This window comes from Camelus ferus, chromosome 10, assembly GCF_009834535.1.
Source record: "Camelus ferus isolate YT-003-E chromosome 10, BCGSAC_Cfer_1.0, whole genome shotgun sequence".
NCBI lineage: Eukaryota > Metazoa > Chordata > Mammalia > Artiodactyla > Camelidae > Camelus > Camelus ferus.
Genome location: NC_045705.1, coordinates 47,605,851 through 47,626,292, shown reverse-complemented (window position 1 = coordinate 47,626,292; position 20,442 = coordinate 47,605,851). Strand labels below are relative to the sequence as shown.

Sequence of the window (20,442 nt, the reverse complement as noted above, 5' to 3'; positions counted from 1 at the left end):
AATTTATCCCTTCTCACCCCTTTTCCCCTGCTAAAAAATATCTTATTAAGGAACTAAATTGTTCTGAGACATTTTATATATGCTCTAACAATTAGTTCTTACAAAGTCCAATCCTCTGTGGTTGAACTGATTTCTCCCCTTCCTACCAATGAGAACACCAAGATGCAAAAAGTCTCAGTGTGACTTTCCCAAGGTCCCAGGGTGTGGTCACTAAACCCTGCATGATTTCCACTGGACAGTGTCAGCAGGTGGTGCCCACCAAAGGCCTGGATCCCAAGGGGAGAAGAGGCATCTTGGACTAGAGGAAAGAACTTTAGAGGAATCTGTACTCACCAGCTGTAAGGCCTGGGGCAGGTCATTTTGCCTCTCTGAGTCTTAGCTTTCCCATTTGGAAAACAAGAATGTCATTCCTTACTTCACAGCGGTGACACGTAAGAAGGTTCTGCTCACGCTTAGGGGATGTGGTCAGTGCTCTACGTATGTGAGCGGAATATGCTTTCAGCTCCAGAAACTAATTTCAACAAGGAAGCTGGGAAGGAGGTGCATAGACGACGCACAGGGTGTGGTAAATGAGAGGGACTCACTGTCCAGCCTGCAGGACCCTCAGAGGCCAGCTACCAGGGCTTAACCTCTGGAGGGATCTGGTAGAATGGCAAGAGCAAACTAGACTCTGCCTTGCCACTTCCTCAATTTGTGGAGACCAAATATCCTGCTGCGCATGGTGTCCAAGGAGGAACAAATATAGATGCCCTCATCTTCCCTGAATCATCGATTGTGTTTGTCTTGTGAAAAGTCCTATTGCTGTCTTTATGCCAAACTGTAAAAAAGTATTTTTGCTCCTCATTTATCCAAGAATAACACAATCCCCCCTAAATAGCTATTTTATTATGACCGCAATCAAAGCTGAAAACAATTTCATTTTCCCCCTTTGAGGTCCTTGGAAACAATTTTAATTTCATAATAAAGTGAGGAAGCCCAGGGTTTGCATCTTAGAGACAGCAGACAAGGGGTGTGAATCCTGGGACCCAGGAGTCAGAGCTGGGCCTGCATCGGGGGGCATTCCCCCAGCCTGTGCTCCAGATGTCTTGGAAAGCATTTCAGAAACCACTTGTAGGGCTCTTTCTCGGCAGGCTCTGCCTGTAGAGGAGGGCAGAGCGCAGATTCACTGCACTTGGAAGCAGGAAAAAATACCTATGCAGGAGAAATCTAGCACTTCCACAGGCCCCAGGCCAGGGTGGGGATCCAGAGAGGAAGTGGATCTGTGATGGGGATGGGCACCTCCCTGTGCTGCCCGCTTGGCAGCAAGGCTCCACCTGTGCCCGCATCCTGGAGAATGGCCTCACCACTCCCACTGCCCCAAGTCAGAAGCTGGAGTCCTACTACATATCCCTGTGTCCCCACATGTCTTCGGGTGTCAAGTCTTCCTTATTTCTCTCTCTCTCATTTTTTTCTTTTCTGAATTCACCTGTCCCCCTGTGACCTTCTTTGCTCAGACACTATCATCTCACCGTCATCTAGACAATTACAGCAGCCGTTGACTGGTTTCTCTGCCTCTACTCTGCTCCCACGCACACCTCCTCCAACCCACGCCTCCTCCATGGCACCAGGCCTATCTTACATCTTAGTCCCCTATTAAAATTCTCCAGGATCTCTCCATTAACTTGAATTAAGTCACAATTTCTTAGCCTGGTATACATAACGATCCATTCCTTGGCCTCTGCTTACTTCTTGTTACTTAAGAAGAATTATCCTTTTATGAGATTATTTTATAAAAATGAATCTAGATTCTTGTTTCCCAACATTTTACGATGAACATTTTCAACACAGAAAAGCTGAAAGAATGGTGCAGTGGAACCCATATATCTACAACTTGGATTTTATAGTTAACATTTTACAACATTTTCTTTATCACATATTTACCTGTCCATTCATCCATTCCTCTATCCATACAAAAATTTTAACTTATTTTGTGATGCATTTCAAAGTAAGTTCTGGACATCAGTGCTTTTCACTCCTTAACCATTAGATTTGTTTACATTACCCTTTTCCTCCAAAATGGCTTCTGAAAGCATAGACATATTAGGATTAAAGATTTGCGAAAGGCAAGTTAAGCATTAAAAAATAAAGGCAAGAGAAGGGAAGAGAAAAAGTTTATAAAGAATCTCTGACTGAAGAAAATTATGCAGATGAATGCAAAGATACCTCTGAACCTCCTAGAAACCAAAAATCATATTAGGTATATTGCTTTAATTTTCTTATAGAAGGCCTAGTAGGGACAAGTTTTTCAAGTCTTGAGGTCTGTGAATTTGTCAGAGGAGTATATTTTTAAAGGACACTTAGAAATGTAGGAAACAAAGCCAATAGTATAATGATTAAGAACTCAGACTCTGAAGCCAGAAGACTTGGGTTCAAATTTAGCTTCCACCACTTACCATGTGTGGGAGCTTAAACCAAAGGCTTTTAACCATTCAGTTTCCTCATCTGCAAAATGAAGATCTTTCAGTGCCAACTTCATCTTGTTTATTGGTGACTTTAATCAGATAATGCACTTAAATCACTTAATATTGTGCTGAACACATATCCAACACTCAATAATTATAGTTGTTAATTTAGCAATGAAAATAAATGCTTCAGTAGAAGGTGAGATTATAATAAAGCATAGTTTTATAAAAAGCTTTTATATGAGTAGACACAAGTGATGATATTCAGGAATAGTGTTTTCTCTCAGTCTGACTTAGTACAATGAAAAAAACTAAACACTCTTTGAGGAATGTGGAAGATACCATTGATTGCTTAGCTACTCATGATCCCTGCTTCTTCTTTCTAACAGGATCTAAATTTCAGGTAACAGACAAAATTTATGGCAATATATTCATCCCCAGAACTTGAATCCTTCTAATTCTAAACTAATGATGCTAATTCCATTCCCATAAGGTAGTGATTGATCTAGAAACAAAGGATTAGACTTAAGGAGCAATGTGCTACAGTGAGTGTGCAGAAAACCATTTTGATTAAAAGAGAGAGAAAACATCAAGGGAAAGGTCTATTCCTCACATTCTGTCCTAGATGATATATGAGGATGTGATGCATGGTACTGCAGCAGCCACTTTGTGACCATGAGGAGAAAGCCAAGGAATTGCAGAGAAGGTGACCCAAAGCCTTGTGTCATAATTTTTTTCTTATGTGAGCTGAATGCATATTTTAAGCCAGTTTTTAGTTGATCATTCTATAATATTCATCTGGAAGCATTTTTAATTAATCATAAAATAAAGAGCTAATATTTCCCTTCAGCTTATCCCTATTGTTCATTAACTTTCTCAGGCAGATGTGACAATAGCTGAAAAGGCTTTAAAATAGGTTAGTCTTACATTGAACATAATCATGAAGAGGAGAGAGCAGCCATGTTCCGGGAAACCCAAGTCTGAGTACATCGTGGCAGTCACTTTCTGCAGCAGTTGCAGAAGCCCTGCTCACTGAGCTCGGCAAATATTTGGCCAAATAGACATACCACCAAATGGCCCATTATCCAGAAACTTCATTTAGGAAGACAGTAAGCATCTAACCTGTCAAAGGCATTGCCTAGAAGTATCTGAATTAGTGTCTTCTAGAGGCTCTTTCAGTTAGGGGTTCTTGCTACCTGCTAGCACCAAGACCAAGCAGTTGTGGCAGATGGATAAGTCAAGCCCCCTGGGGTGGGGAAATGGCTATTTGTGAGTGCTGTGTTTTAACACATTAATTTATTGAAATCAATGTGCAAAGTCATAGAAACCAGTTGTATATTTAGTAACTTACAGCAGGGTTTGGGTGGGAGGAATCAAATTCTACTGTCAAAGTTGGGATGCTACTTGGTATAAATGTAAGAATTCATAAGTCAGACCTGCATTCTGTGTTTAGTAACATATCTCCAAAGTCATTATGGAAGTAAGGGGGAAATACATGGTCAAATATAAAAAATCCCTGGAAACCTGAAGCTCTTCAGAAATGCCTCAAATAAGAGGAATACCTGTGGGAGGGGTTGTGTGCACCCCAGCACAGTTGTGAACTATGTCCTCTGCAGAATATGAGGAGGGGAGACAAGAGAGGGAACTAACTTTAGATCGATGTGGCACAGACTGCTTGCTCTCCACTAAAATCCACTGCCTCTTCTTCCTGGGCACACATCAAATGACACTTCCCAGCTGCCCTTTATAGTTGGGCATGACTATGTAACTAAGTTCTAGCCAGCAGGATATGAATGCAAGTCATATGTTTGTCATTTTCAGGCTTGAACAATGAAACCTCCCATCTGGCCCACTCCATACTCTTTCTGTTTCTGCTGTTTCATTGTAGACAAGGACCATACCCACCAGATAACAGAGCTTGATGTGGAAAAAGGCTGGATCCCTGAATTGCTGCATGGGAGAAAGCTGACTACCACACAGCCTGGACACCTACTTAGGAGCACCAGGTGAGTGTGGAATAAGGTCACAGTGTGTTTAAGCCATTATGCGTTGTTTGGTTCTATTTGTTGCAGCAGTTTAGCCTGCAGTAAGGGATACAATTGTGTACCTATTGCATGTGTGGATGTTTTACCTCTCTGGGGTCCACATCTACTGTAATACATGTCCGAATACATACAACAAGATCAATAGAAGTATATCATTTTAGTCTTTAGTAAGGTAATTTCCCCTAGAAATTCACCGTTGTTAAAATAAATAAGTGAATGAATATTTGAAAAGCCTGGTAGGAAGGGAGGTGGCCTCTGAATCATGTGATTCCTTCTGCTTGGCCCCCATATTATTCACAACATCTGCATTGCTCAGGGATGCTTTTGTTTGAGTAGTGCAGCCCTAAAAATTTTTCTTTCTGAGTGCATGCATAAAGAAGTTTCGAGTTCTGCACTCACTTGGGTATGGAGAAAGGGGCAGGCATTTCAGATACCCACTTAATTAGAGCTTTTCCAGAAAAATGCACAAGGGGTTCTCAGAGAGTAGAAGGGGACATGTTTTCTCTGGCAAAGTTAGAGAAAGCTTCAAGGAGGAACTGACTCCTCTTTGAAGAAGAGCTGGAACCCTCCAGGCTACAGAAGGAGCAAGGGCATTCCAAGCAGAGAATAGCAAATGGATTTCAGGCTTGTCAGGCCATGGCCTTCACAGATTTCCCTGATTACTGAGCCTGGGTGCCTGACCCCATCACCCCACCATGGTAAACGCAGTTAGCATCACCCTTATCACAGCAGCTTGTATCTCTGTGGTTACCTAAGGACAGGGACGCAGAACTTCTCAGACAGGGGCTTGTGAGCATCCCAGCGATCTTGTCAATTATCCCTGTGCTGATCTGCACTCCAGCCCCTCTCCACTCAGCATTGGCTAGGGGAGGGGACACTTCCTCTCATTGGTGCCTGTTGTGTTGTCAGGCTTGGTTTATAACACAGTAAGCTTACAGACACTTACAATTAATGTGCTTCTCATGAGTGTTCACAAACACATTAAAAGTGAGCAGGTAGCATATTATCTATGGATCCCGATAATCTGCACTATGTACACATCCAATTTTTAGGAGACTGGAATTGGCTACAAGTCCCTGTCATTTGTCAGGTGGCGTGTCAGCTTAATGGGCCCTGGAGCTCATTTACGGGTCACCATGTCCTGCTAAACTGTCTAAACTGTTGGCCTGCACTTCCAGAAACCCATCCACGCCTGAAGGGGTGGATCCAGAACATGAGCCTTAGCAGAACTTGACATCTGTATGTTTGTGTCCTGGTTCTTAGGGAATCCACTATGGAATTCTGGGAAAAGTTCCCTTTGGGTTTTGATTTTTTTTTTCCAAAATGTACATCCACAAGAAAGATACAAGCATGGACAGTATGGGAACTAGTACCTATGGATTTCGTTTGAGTGTCTTGGCTTCCTTGCTGTGTAATTTTGAGAAAGTTACTTAACATCTCTGAACATCAGTTTCTTCATCTGTAAACAGAGATATTCATAACAGATTTGACATAAGGATTAAATGAAGCACAGAATACAAGGAATACCAAATGTACACAGCACTGTGTGCCAAGTGTTCTGAGCACTTTGCATTAACTCAGTTTATCCTCACAACAGTCTTACCTGAGGAAAGCACTGTTTTGTAATCCCATTTTGCAGATGAGAAAACTGAGGACCTGAGAGATTAAGTAATTTGTTTAAAGTTGCATAGCTAGTAAGTGATGGACCTGGGATTCAAACATGGACACTGATGCCAGAGACCTTTCTCTGTTGAACAGTCCTGTGCTGTGCTACCTGGTGTGGTACCTGAAAGGGTGTTAGTCAGTGCTCTGTGAATGTAGGGAAACTAAAGCGATGGATAAGATATGCACCTTAACTTAAAGAAAATACCAGTCTGTCGAGGAGATTTGTCTTGACCAGTCTGTCAAAGCTGTTTGAGCACTTGGTTAGTGTTATATCTGGGGCAACCACATGTATCCACTTTGATTGCTACAAACAAATGACCGCAAACTCAGTGGCTTAAACCAACACCCATTTATTACCTCACAGTGTCCTTGGGTCGGGAGTGCAGGCACAGCTCAGCTGGGGCCTCTGCTCAGGGTCTCGAAGGCTGAAATCAAGAAGTCAGTGGTTTTCCTTTCTGGAGCTCAGAGTCCTCCTCTGGCCCGTGTGATTGTGGGAAGATTTCAGTACCTTGAATCTGGAAGATGGAGGCCTTCAGCTCCTAGCGTCCCTGCCCACAATTCCCATGGCTCATTCCATAGGCAGCTCACATCCCAGCAGCCCACTTCTTCAGGGAGAATATCTTAGGAGGATATCTCTCTTTAGTCGCCAAGATAGAGTCTTAGATAAGGTAACATAATCAAGGGAGTGACTGTCCCATCCCCTTTGCCATATTCTCTTGGCCAGAAGCAAGTCACCATGCATGCCTGCATGGAAGGGGAGAGGATTAGAAAAAGGCATGACTCAACAGGAGTCACCGGAGAGTGTGTCCATCACACCACACAATCTATCGTTCCACTGGGCATTTTTGAGAGTCAAAAGATGTTATTGATAAATTTTGGAACTACAGGCGTAAACTGGGACTGTCCCAAGCAAACTGGGATGTATAAACATCCCAGGTGGAAACAGCACTACCCACTTACTACTTATGGGGCCAGTGGGGACAGAGTGTAATTCTGACCAGCTGGATCTGAGAATATGCCTTTGAGCAGGTGATTTTTCAATCAGGCTGAGAAGGAGGGGTTAAATTTCTACCAGCAGAAATGGGATCGGGCAGGAGAGCATTCCAGGCAGAAGGAGCAGCTTGGGCAAAGATGTTAGCAGTGAGAGGGAAACAGGCCAGCTTCTCAGAATGAGAGATTCCGGGAGGGGCTTGTGAAATGTGTATCAAGGCCTTTATTCAGGGAAGTGGGCATAGGGGTCTACCTTGCTCTGTGGTCTTTGGCTGGCGTTTCTGAATAGAGGGCACCTCTCCAACCCTTAATGCATCTTGGATATTCCAGGAGACCCACAGATTAGGGGAGAGAGGCCCTTGGTGTTCTGCCTCCTAGGAGGGCTTCTCAAGTAGGCTCATACCACTTTTATGGAGAAAATCCTAGAGGAAGGAACAAAAAGGGGTCAGCTCATTCCACGCGTTTGGTCAGTGATGTGTTAGAATTTAGATTCTGTAGCCACACTAGTCCCCATATCAGCTCTGTGGCTGTCGTATATAGCAGTGTGGTAGGTGCAAGTTTCCTGTGTCCTTGTTTCTGCAGGGTCACATCTGTGGAGCAGTGTGTGCCCGGCTAACCTCCCTGCATTAGGGGAGGTCTTGTCTGTTTCCCATCCATCCCCTTCTGTGACTCAGTGTCTGCCCTGAAAGGGGGCTTTTCTGGCCTCACACCACCTCATCCTTCACTTAGATCAATGGCACTGCTTCCTAACATGGCTACTGCCGGGTCCTCAGCTGCCACTAGCTCACCGGTCAGGTGGCACATGTGGGCACCACATGAGAACCACATCCAGGGAAGGACCAGGAAAGGTGCCAGTGGAGGGTGAGGCTTTCAGTTCATACAGGGGGTCCAGCAGAGAAGTTGGGACGGAGAGACTGAGCCACAGCTGTGCCAGCTGCCATGGTTTTGGCTTCCTGCCCAGGGGTGGCAGACTGGCCCTACCCTATAGCGTCAGGCACAGTGAAGCAGGTCCCCAGGGTTGGAGCAAGAAAGGAAGAGGGAGAGCCAGACAAGTCCAAAGAGCTGGCACGCTTGTCTTCTTCTCCACTATGAGGCAAAGGATATACCTTTCCTGGGATGCGTTTGCCCCTTTCCTCACCACTTACTGATGGATCTCCATCTCTGTGCCAGGCAGTGGGCTGGGCACTAGAAGTGTAGTGGTGACCGAAACAAAATCTCTGCCCTCCTGGATCATATAGTCTCAGGGAGGAGCAGGGCAGAGATGAAAAGGAAGAAAACAAATACATACAAGGCAGAATACATAAAACGGGGTCGGAGGAGGGGTGGTACCTGGTTAAACAGAGGGAGAGGAAGTTCTCTCTAAGGAAGTGACATTTTATTTCAAGTGTGAAGGGTGAGGAGCCAGAAATACCAAGAGCATTGCAGACAGAGGAAAGAGCTGGGTACGGATGCCCAAGAGTGGGAAAGAGAAACTGGGAAAAAACAGAACAGAACAAAACAAAACTCTGTGGCTGGAGTTCAGGAGTGAGCAAGAGCATGGTCTGAGTGAAGTGCAGTTGGAGCCAGAGTCACAAACATACTGCTCTTGGGGGACATGTTTATAAAGGGGGAGGCTCTTCATGTGTGAGGGCAGGGGGTACATTAGTATATCTCTGTACCTTCCTCTCAATTTTACTGTGAACCTAAAACTGCTTTAAAAACTAAGGTCTTTTAAAAAAAAGAGCCGGGAGGATGTTGGGGCCCCTTTTTAAAGGGAGGATACTGGATGATTTAGATATAGATTGTATTCCCCGTGATAACCATCTGACAAGGAACAGCGTTCCTGGGATCATTACTAAGGAGACTGACAGAGTGGCTAGACAAATTCCCTGATGGTCAGATGCAGTAGTCACTTTGCCTGAAAAGGCAAAGCAGGATGATGAGGGTGGTCCCACTGCTGGAGCAACTTTTACAGGCAGCAAGTCCCTCCTTGGCAAAGTCTTCAGAACAAAGGATCCATCGGCCCCCAGTAAAAAACAGAGCATTGGAAAATATGTCTGAAGGGAAGAAGGGGCCGGAAAGAGGTAAAATGGTCCAAGGCCAGGTACAGTCTGCCAGCAGGTGATACCCACCAGGAGAGGGGTTTCCGGAGGCCTGGGGCAGGTGACACCCCCAAGCAGGGAGGCCTGAAGGAGCCCACAGAGAGATGGGAGAGGCGTGCTCCCTTCCTTCCCCGTGCTTCCAGCTAGAGAATGGCCGCATTCAGAGTTTTGGTCCATGAACAGCAGACTTTTGAACAGAAAGGAACTGTTAGTTTTACCTCTTTCCCAGAAGGAATTTCCCCAAGGAAAAACAAAAAGACCAATGGTGTGGCAGACACTTCTGCATGTAAATGCACTCCGAAGAAAGAGTTAAAGTGCTTTCTAATATAAATTGGTTTTCGGTATTTCAGTGCCAATATAATTAGATTGTAACAAGCAAAGCCCTGTAACATAACACAGCGAAAATTTGAAAATTTGATTCTGTCTGGCAAACAACCAAGTCCCTGCGTGTGCGCAAACCTGACATTAATAAGCTACAAGAGATTACATGATTTAGAAAAGAAGCACTTGGTGTTACCAAATCAAATAATAGATCTCTAGGCTATAATTAGGAGAATTGGGACTCAACAATGAAGTCATAATACTGTAATTTAGCTGTGAGTAACAGAGCCATGGAGGCACATTATGAGGTGGGTGGTGTCTCCGTGGTGAGCAGCTCCCAGGGGCGGCAGCTCTGATGCTCCACACGCAGCCACCTGTTGGCACCATGGTGCCACAGAATGGGTCCCGGCCCGCCATGGCTGCATGGCAGGGGGCCTTAGGGTCCTTGCACTTTAGATGCATGACTTTAAAGACAGAGCCCCCCAGGGACAGCTGAGATGGGCAGAGCAGCCACCAGGGTGATGCAGGCAAATTGCTGCCCCGTGGTGCTTTCGGGGCCAACAAAGGACACATTAAAAACGCAGAAACATAAACAAGGCAAAATAAACACTGTAAAAAGTAAAAAGAGAGTGAGAGGGGCCAACAGCCTCATTCATAGTCCCTGAGCTGCGGGGGATTGTCAGGTTGGGCTAGCACATTTTTCCTGTGAAGTAGTTTCTACGGAGACTGTGCCGAACTTAAACACCTCCTGGCAGAGTAACACAATCCGTGCTCTTAGGTCATCAAACCATATAATTTCACATTGAAAAGAAACCTTACCAGGGTTTCTTAACCTGGGGTCCCCCAAGGGGTCTGTGGATAGAACTGAATTTCAATGTAATTGGTTTTCTTTGTAATCCTATGAATTTTATTTTATGTATTTCAAAACATTATTCTGAGAAGGGGGTCTGTAGCAGATGTTGGAAGCACCCCTCTGCATATCCCCAGACCTTTCTGGATGCTCCAGCTGGTTCTAACTGCCAGTCTCTGCATCTCTGGGCCTGAGAGCTCTCTATCCCAGCTACTATGCAAAGCAGCATTGGCTGTGCAGGCTGGTGGTGCCAGGGTGGTAACGCCCAGGAGCAGGTGTGTAATTACCCCAGCTCCCTCCCGCTTCAGGTGGGAAAATGCTGAGAAGTGGTTTTGCACTCCTCACCCCAGGATAGCCTGCAGGATTAAGCTCCAGTTGTCTACCTTTGTTTGGCTGCCTTTCCTTTCCCATTTCTCTATGGTTATTTCCTGTAACTCCTAAATAAATTACTTGTATTCAGGATCTGCTTCTGGAAGAGCCCAGACAAAGATAGGATCGACAGGTAGATCAACAGACTTCTAAAGAGGTCAAAAAAAAAAAAAAAAAAAAAAAGATTGGGAAGCCCTGCAAGGTGTGGTTCAGGTCTTCTCCACACCCTCATCACCATTTCACAGATGAGGAACTGGAGCATGAAGAGCTAAGCATCTGTCTTGCCTACAACAGGGAGTTCTGCTCTAGGGCATTCACTTCCCATGGCTGTGGTTATGATGATTTTCCACACTCCACGCTTTCAGCCTGACTTCTCTTTTCTCCTTACTCCTTCCCAAATCCTCTCCAACAGCAGCCACTGGCCTACGACAGCTTGAAAGCAGAGTCTGTGACTGGATGCGCTTTTCCTTCCTCCCTGAGTGCAAGGCATCTGGCAAGGGCCTGGCAATGCAGGACCCTGTTTCTGCTCCCAGGCCTGAGCTGGATGTGGGTTGAGCTGCAGTGTCAGGGGAGGGTCTCTCCTACCACATTCAACACAAATATCATTTCCATTCACTGATCCCTGTGTCTAAGCTTTATCTGTTCCAGGATTCCACAGTAGGATTTAGCACTAGGGTGACAAATAGTGTTCTCGTTTTATTTACATTTATATCATTTACTTATAAAGGACATTATTATTTTAAACAGATTTTAGACACACTACAATACAGTAAAATGATATAAGGATGCAGAGATACAATTATAGTAGAAAGCCAGCGGTAAGTTACACAGAAATACACAGTAGTAATAGTAATAGTAATAATAATAAAGTGGCTCTTTATATATATTTAGTTATCTGATTTAATCCTCACAATAACTTCAGGAATTTGGTATTACTATATTTAGGTGGGGGAACTTCCTTAGATGAGGAAACTTCTGGGAAGAAGTTAAGTATTTTGCCATTCATTCCTCATGCTTAAAAGTTCTCTCTCTATTCTTTACTCTCCCTTCTCATTAAAAAAAAGCCCCTTCCCCCTCCTCCTTCTGAGTCAAAGAATTAATCTTGACTTGCTGTTAGGACAACAGTCTGATTAATTTTTTTTACCTTACTTTGAATGACTTGTAAGATTGTACTATGATTGTTTCTTCATTAATAACTATGAATCTCTAAGTTTTATACATTTTGACACAGAAAATAAAGTGAAACAAAAGCCATTTCAGGTACTATGAGTAAATTGTCCTCAAGCAAGGTGACTTCCCCAGAACTCCATAAAGCTAAACATGAGTTCATACTGATGTTTCCAGCACTAATCAATCAGTCTCTTTCCTTTGCTTACTTCTAACCTCTACTCCAACAGTGAGAAACCTGGTTCCCACCATCTACCATTCATTTATTTGTTCAATTCCAGATACCTTTATAGTGGTATCACAATTGTTAACATATATAACGTGGGGAACAATTTTATCAACTAGAATACAGTGCTTATGTACAGTTTCTTTCGACTTTATCTTCCAGACTCCATTCATTTCCAAAGTTATTTATGTCAGCACCTTTTTACCCCAACCCTTTCAACGAAGTTGTTTTATACATTTGTAAAACAGTTACATTGTTTTGTCACATTTTACATTCCATCCTGAGATCCTCGACCTCCTAAATGATTTTTAATTTGCATAATTAAAGATTACTCTTTTGCTATAAAACCTATAAAGGGTTTTCACAAATGTATAGTGTAATGTACTCACCATTACGGCATCACACAGAACAGATTCACTGCTCTATCAAAATCCCTTGGATATCATCTATTCAGCCCTTCCTCTCTCCCTGCAAGCCTCTGCTGACTGCTGATATTTTCACCGTCTTTGTAGTTTTGCCTCTTCCAGAACATCTCAAAATTGGAAAAGCACTTTATTTGGTTCCATTTAGCATATCGATTATACTTCTTTAAAAATTTTTTTACTAGTTTCCCTGGAGTTTCCAATATACACTTTTAACTAGTCTAACTGCTCCTCCAGTTAACACTATACTGCTTCATGTGTATTTATGAATAAACATACTATTCCCAGTTCCTCCTTCCCTTCCCTTATGCATTGTCATCATTCACTTCACTTATCTCTATGCTGTAATCACCCAATGCATTGTTACTATTATTACTTTAGTTATCAATCAAATGTAAGAGAGATTTAAAAGTTTTTATTCATCTTCATGTATTACTTCATTTCTTCTTCTATGTAGATCCAAGTTCTGACATAAAATTTTCCTCCTGCTTGAAAAAAAATTTTAACATTTCTTGTGATGAAGATTTGTTGGTAATGAATTCTCTAATTTTTTGTCTATCAGAAAATGTCTTTATTTCTCTTTCACTTTTGAGGGATAATTTTACTGGATATAGGATTCTAGGTTGGTATTTTTTTCTTTAAGACTTAAATATTTCACTCCATCTCTTCTTATTGGTATGGTTTCTGATGGAAGTCTACTGTAATTATCTTATAGGTAAGATTCTTCCCACCACCATCCCCTGCCCTGGCTTCTTTCCAAGATTTTCTCTTTGTCTTCCCCCGCTCCCCGGCTTTTTTGTAGCTTGAATATGATATGCCTAGGCATAGGTGTAGATTTCGGGTATTTATTGATGATCTCTGAGCTTTCTGGATCTGAGATTTGGTGTTTGTCATTAATTTTGGAAAATTCCCAGCCATTATTACTACAAAGATTTCTTCTGCTCTATCCTATTTAAGCTTCTTCTTCTGATATTTCAATACACATGTTATATGTTTTGAAATTGCCCAACAAACATTCTGTTGCTCTTTTTCTTTCTTTTCTCCATTCACTTTTCTCTTTGTATTTCACTTTCAGAAGTTTCTATTGACCTATTTGCAAGCTCACTGATACTTTTTTTGGTTGTGTCCAGTCTGCTGATAAGCTCAAGGCCATTCTTCATTTCTGTTACAGTCTATTGAACTTCTAGCATTTCCTTTTGATTCTCTCTTAGAATTTCCAGATCCCTATTTATATTACCCATTTATTCTTTCATATTGCCCGATTTTTCCATTAGGCTTTTAACATATTCATCATAGATATTTTAAATGCCCTGACTGATAATTCCAGCATTTGTATCATCTGAGTCTGGTTCTCATGCTTCCTTTGTCTCTTTGAACCATGTTTTTCTTGATTTTTAGATATGCCTTATAATTTTTGTTGTTACTGAAAGCCAGACATATTGTACCAGGAACTGAAGTAAATAGGTCTTAAATGTGAGAATTTATGTCAATTTGGCTAGGGTTCAGCTATGTTTAATGTTTGCTGTAGGGTATTAGCGGTTTAAAATTTCCCCTGTACCTTTGTTTTTATCTCCGCCATTGTCTTTGGGCTTCCCTAAGTACTCTTTCTCAGAGAGAATCTAACAGTTCATTCAGCTAAAATCTATCAGTATTATGCTGAAGCCCTGTGTATGAGGGGCTCAGGTGGATAGAGGGGGAACATTGTATAATTTTATGATTAAATCTTGGTCTCTTAATAGACCTATGTCTCTGGGCTGTGACCTTTCCAATGTTTCTGTGGCTTTTTTCTCCCTTAGGTGGGACAGGAAAACTAGAGTGGGTTGGAGTTGGCTACTTGCCTTCCTCCTAGATGGGATAACATTCTGGAGAGTAGGCCTTTGTTATGGAAAGTTCTGTGAATATACTTCACAGTGATTACTCTTCCCCTTTCCCTGCCAGAGCCACCAGGGGATCCTTCTTGGAGCTTCACCATGAGAATCTAGCAGGGTTCCTAGAGGGAAAACCCATGAGTGTGTGGCTCCCCTAAGACTGCAACCACCCCCAGGAGTTTTCCACTCTCATGCTGGCCCACAATCAGCCTCGAACAATTCATCAACATTGTCATTTTAGTGTTCCTACAAGTTTATGGCTCCAGGAATCCAGCAGTTTTGGCTCCAAGACTTCAGCAGCTTTGGCTCCAGGTCCCTAAATCTTACCTTTATCTCTCTAGATTCACCAGTCTCACCAAATCTTGGGGTGTTGGTTTACCCTGTTATCTTAGTTCTCTGAAAGGTCTAAGAAAAGTCATTGATTATTCATTTTCTCAGCTTTTCTAGTTGTAAAGATGGAAGTGATGACTTATAAGCTCTTTATAAGTCAGAGAAGACACTGGGAGTCCAGGTGTGAGACTTTTAACCTTAGGGTAGAAGAAGGTTATGACATAAAAGGAAGAGAATTCTTTCTTTTCTGTGTGAGGGATTTTGAGAGAAAGAATAGAGACAGAGGAGGAGGAAGAGACGCCAGGGTTTTCATTTGTCCTCCTCCTCATCTCAAGGCTAACTCTTAAAGGGAGTGGCTTAGAAACAGACTGTGGTGAGGGGAGCATGGACGAGGAGTTTTCTGCCCTGCTTCAGTCAGAGGGCCCTGGGGAAAGAGCACCTCCCAGCAGTTGGCCCCTCCCCTGCCACTCTGACCCTGCAAAAGTGTCGGTAGAAGGAGGTGCTGGCTTATAACTCTGCTGTAGGCTCCTCTTGGTTCCCATGGGGTGTGTAAAAGACTCTGAAGTTCCTGAAAGGTGACCCAAAAGGCAGTTGACACAGAGTCCGCCGTAACAATGGTAGCAATGACTCCCAGCAGAGGACACAGCGTGGGGGCCAGGGCTGGTGGTGTCTTGGCGGAGCCAGAGCCTCAGATAGGTCTAAAGAGCCAAGAAGAGCTGAGATGAGCATCAGTTAGCCAGGGCGTCCAGATGGAGCTGAGGGAGAGAAGCGAAGCTTAGAAAACACACGGCACAAATGGGGTGAATGTCAGCAAACAGAAGAATGCATGGCTTCAAAGACCAGAGAAGCCTGAGCACAGTACAGGAATGCCTCAAGGATCTAAGGACCCCCTCCAGAATGACACAGCATCCCAGATAGGACCTTCTCCTCCCTCTTGTCATCTTGATTTGCAGTCAAAGGAAGAGAAGCGAGATTCTATAGACTTTTTAGATTCTTGCATAAGATCAAAATTACACACTAGACTAAGAAAGTTAATTATTTCCCATGCTAACCATCAGGAAACACATGAAGACTGGCCCAAAAAAAGTTTAGAAACTTAGATAAAATATGTTTCCTTTGTTCCGATCTGAGTATAGTGGGGAATCTGTGACTCTACTGCATTCTCCTGTCCATTATTCTAATGTATGTTCTTTATAGCATTTTTCCTTCTCTGAAGGCATCTTATTTATTTGTCTGATTAGCAGAAAGAGAATTCCGAGAAAATGGTGGCCTGGTCTGGCCCGGTCACCATCAAGTCCCCAGCCCCTAGGACAACGTCTGGTACATTAAAGATGCTAAATAAATACTTGTCGAATAAATAGTGGTCTCTAGCAGGTGAGGCAAATAGGGATAAGGATTTTGAAACTCAAATTATTATATTAACTTAATATATCGACTAATATTTATTAAGTGGTGAGTACTTATTGACTTATTTAAATACTTACAACAAACAACACAATGAAGTCAGCACTATTATTATCCACAGTTTCCAAATGAGGAAAGGGAGGCACAGAGAAGTTAGGTAATTTGTCCAAGGTCACAGGGCTTAGAAGAGAAAACAAAGCAATCTGACTGCAAAGCCTGTGTGCCCATCTACAATACCATGCCGCCTCTCTGCATCTCCTGTGTGGCCTCAGCTCACCGCCTCCTTCCCCTCCTCCCTCACACCAGATGAGCCACAGACGGCTAAGTAGGCAGCGAACACTTCTCAAGATGTTTTCATCGATTTTGCCAACACTCAGCTGCTTTATCGGCTCTGATGAAACATTTGTGACAACCACAGCAATTGCAATGATCATTTCCATGCTGAAAACATTTGCCTACAAAGCAGACATTTTCTCTTCAAAGTAAACATTGGTGCTACTGAGAAGCTGCCACCCACACCCGTACAAGCTGCTTCCTTAGAATTTAGAACGCCTCCAGCAAAATCCCCTCAAGCGATGATGACAACAGAGCAGCCCTTGGACTTCTCCTCCAGGTGGCCTCAGCTGCCACGCCCAGGCCAGTCATGAGGTGCCTCTCTTCATCCCCATCTCCATCCCCCAACCCAGCGCTTACTTCACACACACTAGTAACAGTAGACACAGGGATTAAATCTTCCCTATGATGTGTCTATTTCCTGTCGTGACTCTGCATCGTATGGATGATGCTTTATGGATCTGAAGCCCAGCACTTAGTGCTTTTGCTTAATTAATTAGTTAATAGTAAACAGAAGAAGACCTTGAAACCCCCTGAAGCTGGTCCTTTTGTGTCCAGAGGGAAATAAGACAGAAGGTAATAGAATCGGATGGAAGGAGGAAGAACTGCCTTAGGAGAGTTTCCCAAAATATATTTCAGTAACTAAGCAAACATTCCAAAGGATATTAATAGGGCATTTGGTGTAGGGGTGGGAAAGGGAGGCTCTCATTGCCAAATAAGATTAATAAATGCAGAGTGAAGCTGAATTTAAGGTAAAAAGTTTCTTGTCTGCAGGAATTCTCAGAACCTTTGGCACGTCAAGGTGCGTGGTAAATCTCTAAAAGGGCTATGCGAAGTGTAGCATTTTGCAAATGCATTTGACTACAGAGCCATTTCTTTGCCAGGCTCTTCAGGGTCCTAGTGGACATAAAACCAACTGAAGAAATGCCATCTGCACAGGGAGGGGAGAACCTCCTCAGTCTAACAGTGTTCTGTATGGGCATAAATGGGCAGACCACAGGAAGCCTACTATTGGCACAGATGATGTCTTCCTGAGAATGGAAAGACTCTCTCTAGGCCCAGGTGGCATCTCTGTAGGAACAGCCTCCCAGATACATGGAAGTATGTGCTGTGATATGACGCCAAGGATCATTATGTGCCAGGCATCACGCTGGGTCCTCTCAGGAAACTAACTGAACCCCTGACAGCCTTGTGGGATTGGCATTACCATCCTATTGCACAGACAAAGACCTCAAGGACCACAGAGGTTGGGCAGTGGGCTCATGCAGATAATATATGAGTTTTCTGGACTGGACTCCAGTCCAGCGCCTTTTCTACTTCTCCCAGCTGCTCAGATAAAAACTAAAACCAGGTTTTAGAGCCAAAGTTGAGGACAGTTATGTCTCTTTCAAGGGTGTGGCAACTGCAAGACCCACCCTCTCCTTGCATGACCTAACCAGAAACCACCTTTACCTGGGGCAGCCAGTGGGCAGGACAGAGACCCACTCTCCCTGAGTCAGACACGAGCCTCTTCTCGCACCTCATCTTCTCACCAAATTACGAACTTTGCCAGTGCTCTTAAGTGATTGTGACTGTTTCATTTTCGAAATATCAGTCGGCCTGTTCGAGTAATTTTATACTTAAATTATTTAAATGCAATCTATCCATTGAAGCAATTTCCCCTGCACAGGAGAAGTGTTTTCTTTCTTAGGGAACTGAAGCATGATAAATAAATGAATAAAGACTTGTAGCAGTGTCTCTCTCTCTCTCCTGAAGAAAGCACTTCGGCTGGAAGTCCCTCCTGTCAGAAATCTTGGAACTCATAATATTCCCTGTGGTTCTGCCACTCAGCATTAAAAATAACCAAAGACTCAAGTCACAGGGTCTTTTTTTCTAGACACGAAGCGCATTTTATGCCACAATGCCCGGGATGACACAGGGACTGCTCAGAGCTTGCTAATATTCTCCGCTGCCTCTCTCCCCAGGCCTGCAAGCAGTTAGAATGGCTTAGTGGTGATCACAAATGCTGTCCCATTTGGAAAGCACTTCTTTAAAGCAGCACAGATTAAAATTCATGAAAGGAGGCTTGCTTGCATAAATAAATTAAAAGCTGCAAAACTAAAGTTTAAACACCCATACACAACTAGCATTTTGCAAACACCATATGCATCGTGGTTCTCAATTCTGGGCTGTCATGCAAGAAGTCGGGAAAGAGGCCTCATTGGGTTTGAATGCATGAAAGTGGAAGCACCTTGATCACCTTTGGCACAAAGGAGCCTCAGCAGCAAAATGTGAACTAATTGATTTGAACCTTATCTAAATGCATATGGATTTTAGGAGAGCATGCCAATATCTGGAGAGTATTGTGAAAAGAAACAAGAGAGAGAAGGAGCACGGGCTTTGCAGTCAGACATGGCTAAGTTTGAAAACCAGCTCTTGAAATGACTCTTTTGCTTTGCGTAGATCATGGGAAGTCTTGGATACCCAGTTTTCTCAACTGTAAAACATGTAAGAAAACTAACCTCCAACCTTAGACTGTTGTGTGGACAGTCAATGGAGTGCTGTGCCTGAAGCGGCTGGCAGAGAGGAGGCTGTTAATCTCCTTCTTCCTGCTGTTATCTTTCGTTTATGTAGTGGGGGCATTGTGGGAAGGGGAAGAGTTCTGGGGTCAGAAGCCTCAGATCTGAGCTCCAGCTTTGTCACTCATTGACTGTGTGACCTCAGAGGACTCATTTCATCTCTTGGAGCATCAGTTTCTTCATTTGTAAAGTTAGGATGGTAACATTACCACTTTTCCACCCATACATGACATCTGCGAGCTATCTGTTCCTTGCAACACTACAAAGTAGGTATGGCTGGCAACTTGATCTCCATTTCCTTAGTAAGGAAACTGATGTTATCTTAGAGGAGGCAAAGTGAGCTGAAGTGACTTAGCAGATGTGTGACAGACTCATGACCAAAGGGCAGGTGAACCTAGCTCCCCTGTCCATGTGTCCTGGGCCCTCCTCCCACTTCAGTACCTCCTTGCTTCCCCATGGCTGCTCAACACGAGCTAGGGAAATGGTGGTCCCAGCAGTAAGCATTTAGGGGTTTGCACCATCCTGATGGAACAACTGTATCTTCATCCCTATGTTCCAAAGCCTTGCTGCCAAACTCTGATTATTCAGTGCATTTGGCATCAATTGGTTGAATTTCAGTCCTTCCTAAGTTACAAGTAAGCTTCTTGGTGGGGTTCTCTGAGTTCCCAAGCTGCTAATCTCAGACAGGGAGCACGCTGGAGCTGGAGTCCCACCAAGCTTGCCCATGGGAGTAGTGAGCTCATGGGGTAACTGCTTAAGTCACCTTGGAATAGGTCCCCCTTTATGAGTTACTCTAGTAGAGGAATCACATCAGGAGCCTAGAAGTACCCATCTGTCATTCTCTAGCTGGAGCCCTCCAGCAAGATACTAAACCTCAGGACTCATCAAGAATCAGGCCCATGCCCAATGAGGGCAGATTCTAAAGCACAAATTGTATCTGTCAGTAGTCTGGGTGGCAAGCAACAGAAACAGGATTCTGTTATTATGAATTTAAAAGTTTGAAAGGGTGGTCATCTGAAATCCTCCTGCTATAAAATATCTAGAAATGTTGGAAATAAATGATAAACACAGTATATATATGAGCTTATAAGAATTTATGAAAAAATAAGAGAGATCCCAAAGAGGATTAAAATGAAGAAGTAACTGTACACCTGGAACTGCATTGGTAGGTAGGTGGGGAGGTGGGAAGAGGCCTGGGAGAGTCAGTCTCATTGACCTAAAGGCTTGGATTTAATGCCTATGTTGGAATGAAAGATGAAGCCTTAGGCCTACACAACTTGACATTTGAATGAAGGCCCTTGCATAAAGCCAGGACCCTTAAGGTGTTGCACCATGAGTAAAAGAATTGACTTAAAAATCTACTTAATTTATT

General features: G+C 43.4%; 1 long non-coding RNA gene across 1 annotated transcript in view; it reads left to right on the top strand.

Moving 5' to 3' along the window:
• The window catches only part of LOC116666434, a 194,408-nt gene that overhangs the window by 94,582 nt on the left and 79,384 nt on the right, over positions 1 to 20,442 (top strand). Inside the window, exon 4 of the long non-coding RNA XR_004323281.1 lies at positions 4,330 to 4,447. This is a non-coding gene — a long non-coding RNA (uncharacterized LOC116666434). The remainder of the gene's footprint in view (positions 1 to 4,329; positions 4,448 to 20,442) is intronic.